This window comes from Capsicum annuum, chromosome 4 (assembly GCF_002878395.1).
Source record: "Capsicum annuum cultivar UCD-10X-F1 chromosome 4, UCD10Xv1.1, whole genome shotgun sequence".
In the NCBI taxonomy this organism is placed as follows: domain Eukaryota; kingdom Viridiplantae; phylum Streptophyta; class Magnoliopsida; order Solanales; family Solanaceae; genus Capsicum; species Capsicum annuum.
In genome coordinates, this window is record NC_061114.1 from 222,814,895 (window position 1) to 222,821,953 (window position 7,059).

A 7,059-nucleotide genomic window follows, 5' to 3' on the forward strand; every position below is an offset into this window, starting at 1 on the left:
TTAAACCTTTCCTAATCTAGTTGGGGTTTTCAACCCGTTTCTCCTTTCACCTGCATTAAGTACAACTTTGGCTTCGAGGCTCGAATAAATAATTGAAAGAATAAATAAAGACAACAAATAAATAAATATAAAGGAGACACGAGTCCCATCGCCACTTGAAGAATGGAACTTTAACCCACTCTTTCTTCTTTCACTGGTGACAGTTTCTTTTCTTCAAAAATATATCAAAATTTCAACACTTGAAGGGGTTGACTTGAAAAGGCCATGGACCTTCTTAACCCTCGCAGAGATGCAACTGGAAAGAGTCCAATTGGACTCACGACAATTTTATATGCAAAGAAAGAAAGGACTGAAAAGATAAGAATCTAACAAACATCATTAAATTCAAAAGACTAAGTAAAGTGCGTATTTAAAAAAATTAAAAAAATAATTCTGCATGACCATTATGGTCCTAAAGATATATGCAAAGGACAGATTTTAGCACAAAGCGATGAACGAATCGATCTGTCCCCAAAGGAAACGAATAATGACGAATTATCTCAAAATTTACTCTTTGGGAATCAACACAGTAAATCAGTGAATAGCCACAGAGGGAACATAAAAGGCAAAAGAAGGTAATCACGAGTCCTAAATCAACACAAATCACTTATTTTGACATGAATTGTAAAATATCTGAAAACACTTAAAAATACTATGAAAACACTTATTCCGTAGCCCTAAAAAAAACTTCATGCATTGAACTAATTCCTCTATCTTTGAAGAAAATTGACGAGCTAACCATTAACATATAATCACAAGGGAAGTGAACAAAAACCTCAAACAAAATAAAGATATAAGACTCGGAGCTTCTCTCAAGAATAGACCCGAAAATCTACTAGCTAATCCAAATAACACGTTTGTCGAAAGAAAAGAGGGGTGATAGGTAGAATCGAATGTCTATTAATCAACATCTATAGACTACTACTACTGCTATAAGACAGTGATCCAATGTAAAGAGAAGAAAAAGAAACATAATTGACTTCAAAGTGAAGGTTATGAGAACTAATATCACAAACAACAACGCCTATACTCTTTTTAGTAGCATAATTGTTGATTCCCGAATTTACAGAATGCAACAAACAAAAACAATTATATGTAAATGTAAGGCCCAGTTGACACTATCATTGAAATGGCCTGGTGTGATGCCCTTTCCCTCTCGATTTCGAGCATGAATCAGCCTATGGATGGCTTTGAATTAGCAAACCAACCAACAATATCCGAATATGGAAAGACAATGCATCAGTGACTAACCACAACTAACCTTGCAGTAGTTTTGAAAGAAAACTAAACTTAAATTTGCAGCCTAAAACATCAATCCTACGATAATTCCGAAGAACATTATACATTGAATCCTTACTGAAACAAAATCACCATAGAAACGGTAGACGAGATCTATCTAATGAAAAATGCTGACACGAAACGATGACCTAACCACACTGACAGTGAGGCAGTGGGTTTCGAACGGCAAAACAATCGATGAAAACAAGATGAGAAAAACATGAAATCGACAACAGGGCGACAGTTGCGAATGTCTAATCATTAAAACAACACAACAACCATTGTACACCAAATCCTATGGTTATCACAACCAATCTGTAGGAAACGATTCTCAGGCTCCAATAGCACCACAGATAACAAAATCATAAAGAAAGAACGACTAAAATAAGACCCCAACAAAACTTTAGGTGAAGAGAGCCGTTTACCTCTTATGTGGCAGCAAATGAGACTCGAGCTATCAGCAAAATTTCACCACTTGGAGTTGATGTCGTCGACTCGGGTACTTCCCAATTGAGTGACTATCTTCCCAGAAAGAATGGATGAGAAACTTTTCGCAAAAATACACTCTTTGATTTTAGAGTTCCCAACCCCAAATTTTGAACTAGACTAAAATTTTCTCCTTCAGCTATTTCAAAACCTCATCTCTAACCTTTCACCTTAGAGCTTCTAACCTCGAATCTCCAAAAAAAAAAAAAAGAAAAGAACACCCAAAATTACCAACTTTTGTCGCCTGCCAAGGAATCAAACCCCTAAAATTTTTAGCCAAACTGTTAAATCCTTCAAAGAAGAGAAAAATAATCTGAACACTCCAAAATTGCGAACACCACCTGATTTTCTCTACCCCAGAATTTTCGAACCCCACCCGAAAAGAAGAAAAAGAAACCCTAAAATTTTCGTCCTAATTCTCGAAACCTGATTTTTTACCCCCCAAAAAAATTCCCCTTTCAATGAACGAAGGGCCTCCTTATATAGGAGATGACAAGGGGTATTTTAGGGACTCAAAAGAAGGGAACCCTAGGATTTGAAATCCAAAATTTTTTCTCTCACAGCCAATCGAAAATTGACGCACTTGTACCTTCGTGGTACGAATTTAACGAATTCAAAACAGATTTAGGAATATCCTTTGATACCCATGAATCAGCTACTATCTGGAGATTTCTAGAAGCTGCTCAACAGTTCTCGTATGAACTCGTATAAGCGTCACGTGATGAAGAGGGAGAAAGAAAATTCGGGTTAAGGGCTGATGTTGGTGAGGTCGTTCTTGCTGAGGTTGATATTGTTGTGGGTTGAAAGCGTACATGTGAGGTTCAGTTTGTTGTTCTTGTTTTTTGAAGTTGAGGGAGAAGAGTTTATTGAGAGTGTGGGCCGGGTTAGGTTTGAAATGGGTCATTGGTGGTGGGCTGTTGTATTGTTAGAAGAAAATGGACCGGTTTGGTTGGAATTGTTAAGAATTTAGGGGTTATTTAAAATATAACCCCCGATTAAAAAAAGGATTTGGCCAAAATTAATCAATATTTCAATCCAATTAAAAAATTAGATTGGTCACATTATATTGCAAATATGACCAATTAATTTTAATTAGGATCAAATTTAATAATTTGACTAAATTGGTTCAAAATTCGATACGAATTAATACCTTCTTTGATCTCGAGCTTCTTGATTTAATAAAATTACACAAATATTTATCCAAATAAATTAATTTTTGAGAGTAAAATTATATTCAAATCAAAATTTTAATCATTTGAATTTATTTTCGATATAAACCTTGATAAAAATATGATATTATGTAAAATAAGCATTTAAGTAATAAAATTATAAAACTTCGTATAATTGAACACGATAATATATAATCGCTACTTAAATGATCAATTTACCCAAATAAATACTTTGAAAATCCTTTATTCGGATAAAATAAATGTTGTAATTTTATTTGAAAATCGAAGAAGCTATGAATTAAACTTAGTTATGGAGGTCAAAAATTAGGTGTCAACACTATCCTCTCTCACATTTATAAGACCCAAAGGAACTTCATCTGGGTTTCAAATGCTAAGAAAAAAAATTGCACCTGTTGAGCTGGGATACCATCACCAAACCCAAAATCAAAGGAGGATTGGGGATTTAGAAGGCAAAAATCAGGAATGATACCTTCCTAGCCAGCCTGGCCTGGAGATAGATACCTCAAACACCCAGAGAGTCTCTGGGCATCCACTCTAAAAAAATAAGTATGAAAGGTCTGGGCCTTCACCTGCCAAATACCCATCCAAACCTTGGAAAAATATCATTCATGGTAAATCCATCTGCAAGTTGGGGCCCTAGTAGATTGTCTATTTTGGTCAAAACATTAAATTTTGGACTGACAGGTGGATTCCCTACATGACCCCTTGAGGAACCTCATCCAAGGCCCCATATCTCTTCCCTAGATCGATACTACCCTGGCTGATGTCTAGAATAATAGAGAATGGAATTTCTCTGATCTCCCCCTTCAACTCCCTAATGACCTCCTGCTGAGTATCAAATCCTCCTTCAGAATTAATCTAAAGCTCCACACTGATCATCTCACCTAGGGGCTAACTGGTGATGGCTCATTTTCCACTAAGTCAACTTATGACTTGCTGGCCGACAAGCCTCACACTCCCAATCAGCTCCACAACCCAGACTTCAAATAGATTTGGACTACTATCTGCCCTCCTAGAATAAAGACTTTTCTTTGGCTGGCCTACCACAATAAGTTGCCAACCTTTTCCTTCCTGGCTAGGATTGGTATTGACATCAATCCTGCATGCAAGCTATGCAACTACCCCTAGAAGACATGATCCATGTCTTCTTCGAATGCCCCATCACTAAACCCTTCTGGAATTCCTGTTAGAGAGAGGGCACAAGATCAGGGGGCTCAACACTACCAGCTTGTACCCTAGTAACTAACTGGATTTCCACCTGGAAATCTCTTAAAAATAAAGCTTTTGACAAGTTTCTATCTTGATATAATATCCTTACCTTTGCCCTTTGGTCCATTTGGAGAAACAAGAATTAAAATACTTTCAGTAACAAGAATGATCACCTTAGGCTTAACCAGGTTTATGATGAGGCCCTAGAGTTTATCTCTCTTATCTCCCCTAACCGGGAAAACCTCTCGAGGACTGACCTCAACATTAGGTGGATCAGGCCTCCCATGGGATGCTTCAAACTGAACACTGATGGGGCCTGCAAAGGGAACCCAGGGAAGGGGGGTATTTGTGGGGTAATTTGCAATGCTGAGGGTAGTTGTGTGATAGGTTTTGCCAAAGCTTTTCCTTAGGCTACCAATAATCAAATGGAACTTCAAGCTCTCAATGAAAGCCTTAGCCTCATAGAACATCAAAACCTCCTCCCAACTGAGATTCATGTGGATTCAATAGAGGTTATCTCTGGACTTGCAAATGGAAACTTACTTTATAATTCTATTATTGATGAATGCAGGTCAAAATTAAGAAGGTTAGGAAGCCCACAGGTGGTCCATTGCTATGGAGAGCAAAACGGTGTAGCGGATGCAATGGCTAAACTAGGGTCGTAGCTGGATATCCAAACCACTACCGATCTTTTTAAAGTTCCGCCGGTGTGTGCGCAACAAGCTCAGTGGGAAGACATGGGGGGAACTTTTTTTGTTAGATCAATTAAATTAGGGAATGATTGTAACACCATCCCTGGCAGGGGAAATGGCCACTTTTTTGCTCTAAATCCAGACTGATTGTAATGGGCTGACCCCAAACATTATGTTTATATAGCTTTCAATGCATTCTGTTTCACCAAAAAAAAAAAACTATTACATTTTAATTAATTAAAAATCAAAATGAGCTTAGATAACTATTATAAGGACCAAAATCAAAATTTGGTGATGTTTGAGGAACTAAAAGCACAAATTTCCCATATTCTTATTAACAATGTTAAACCAAGTTTACATTATCCACTTTCATTACAATACCTCCTCTTCATTACCAATACCAATTAGAGTTTACTTTTTGCTCTCAAATGTCATTTATGAACCACTATAAATTTTACCACTATAAGTTAATCAAAACATTGTTGTTTGAACAAGTGAAATTTTTCGAAAAGGAAAAGATCGAAATTTGCCTTTATACTTTGCCAATATGTTTTACTTTGTTCTGCACTAGAATTTCGCCTCATTTATATATCAAAAATTTTCTAACCATACATCTCAACATTCAACATGTCTGCTGTTACTAGCCTAATAATGTACAACATCTCTAACAATGTTTCAAAACAAAAGAAGCACTCAAATAGCAATAAGTACAAATTGAATGGTCCAAATCTATTAATGTAAGGAAAAAAGACACTGCCCATTATCTTATTAGCATATGCTTGAAGTTTTATGGGGAAATTTCAAGAACTTGTAAGGATATAGGAACATACATAACTATCTTGGAAATTAACAAAATAAGAAATTTCCAAGAAAGTTAACAAAGATCAGGTGTAGGTTCTTCCACATGCTCCTTCCATTTCAAAATAGTTGATACTTCTTGATTTGATATTCTCCTTAAAAAAATATTTATTAGGGATTTATTTTATCAAATTAGTCTTTTTGGTTGTGCTTTTAAAATATAAACTAACACTTTGTTTAGTCATTTAATGATAAGGATATTATTAAAAGACATAATAAAATCCTCTTAATTTCATAAAAAGGACAGTTAAATTGAAATAAATATTTTTAGAAAAAAGATTACAACAATTATTGATAAATTTAGAATTTATAATAATTAGGGGCATTTTAGTAAACTTACCCGTTACGATACAACACCATACCATCAAACCAAATAATAAAACTGTTATTCAACAACATGAACGATTCAGCCTATCCAAACATTGTATTGTAAACTATATTATGCAGTACAATACCATATCATACCGTTTCGTACATTATAAAACCATGGTAAAACACCATCCAAACAAAGTGTTAAGAATAAACCCCAAAAGATTAAGGTCGTCCCAGTATTAGGTTCGAAATTGAGAAAGCATCGGAAACTTATAGTTTGCAATTGCTAATGGTGAGACAATAAATCAGACGACAAAGAAAAAAATATAATACTAAAAATATATTATTGATATGATTGGTCAAACTACCTACATATTAAAAATCTAATATCGATGGTCATTAAATCTATTGGGAGAAATCTCCCCTAAATAAAAATCTTTACATTGCGGATGCTATTGTGTTCTAGTTCGAGAAGATAGATCTTCTATATATAGAAGTCCAAAACTTCTCCACAAGAAAGAATTAATCAATTATGGAAGAGATTGTTTCCTAAAACCTTTTCACTAAGAAAACGTTCCGAATTAAAACACAATTATGCTGAAATTCAAGTAAAGTAGAAAATTGAGGCCAAATCCTAACACGAGTTAGTTTATTCTTTATCAAATATTCAAACTGGTTCACAGAGCAGAAGAATGCTATATGGCATTAGTATAAATATGTGCACACTGGAGGAAATGAAGAAAGTAACACAATAAATTGAGTTTTTGAAGCAAAAGTAGATCAAGAAAATGGGATTAGTTAAAGGGTGCCTCTTTTCATTATATTTTTCTTATTGTTCCTCTTAAGCTAATTCAGTTAAATGGTACTCTTCAATTGTTGAAACTGCAAAGTTGAAAGTTACAACAAGTGAAAGTTCTACCAATCCGACAAGGCTTCTTTATTCGTACAACAATGCATTTCATGGATTCAGCGTTGTTATGTCCGAGGATGAATTG

The 7,059-nt window shown here is 35.1% G+C and overlaps 1 protein-coding gene across 1 annotated transcript in view; it reads left to right on the forward strand.

The window, feature by feature from the left end:
• Nucleotides 1–6,609: 6,609 nt before the first annotated feature.
• The window catches only part of LOC107869450 (subtilisin-like protease SBT3), a gene marked incomplete in the record, with an annotated part of 4,653 nt that continues 4,203 nt past the window's right edge, over nucleotides 6,610–7,059 (forward strand). Inside the window, 1 exon segment of the mRNA XM_016715986.2 lies at nucleotides 6,610–7,059.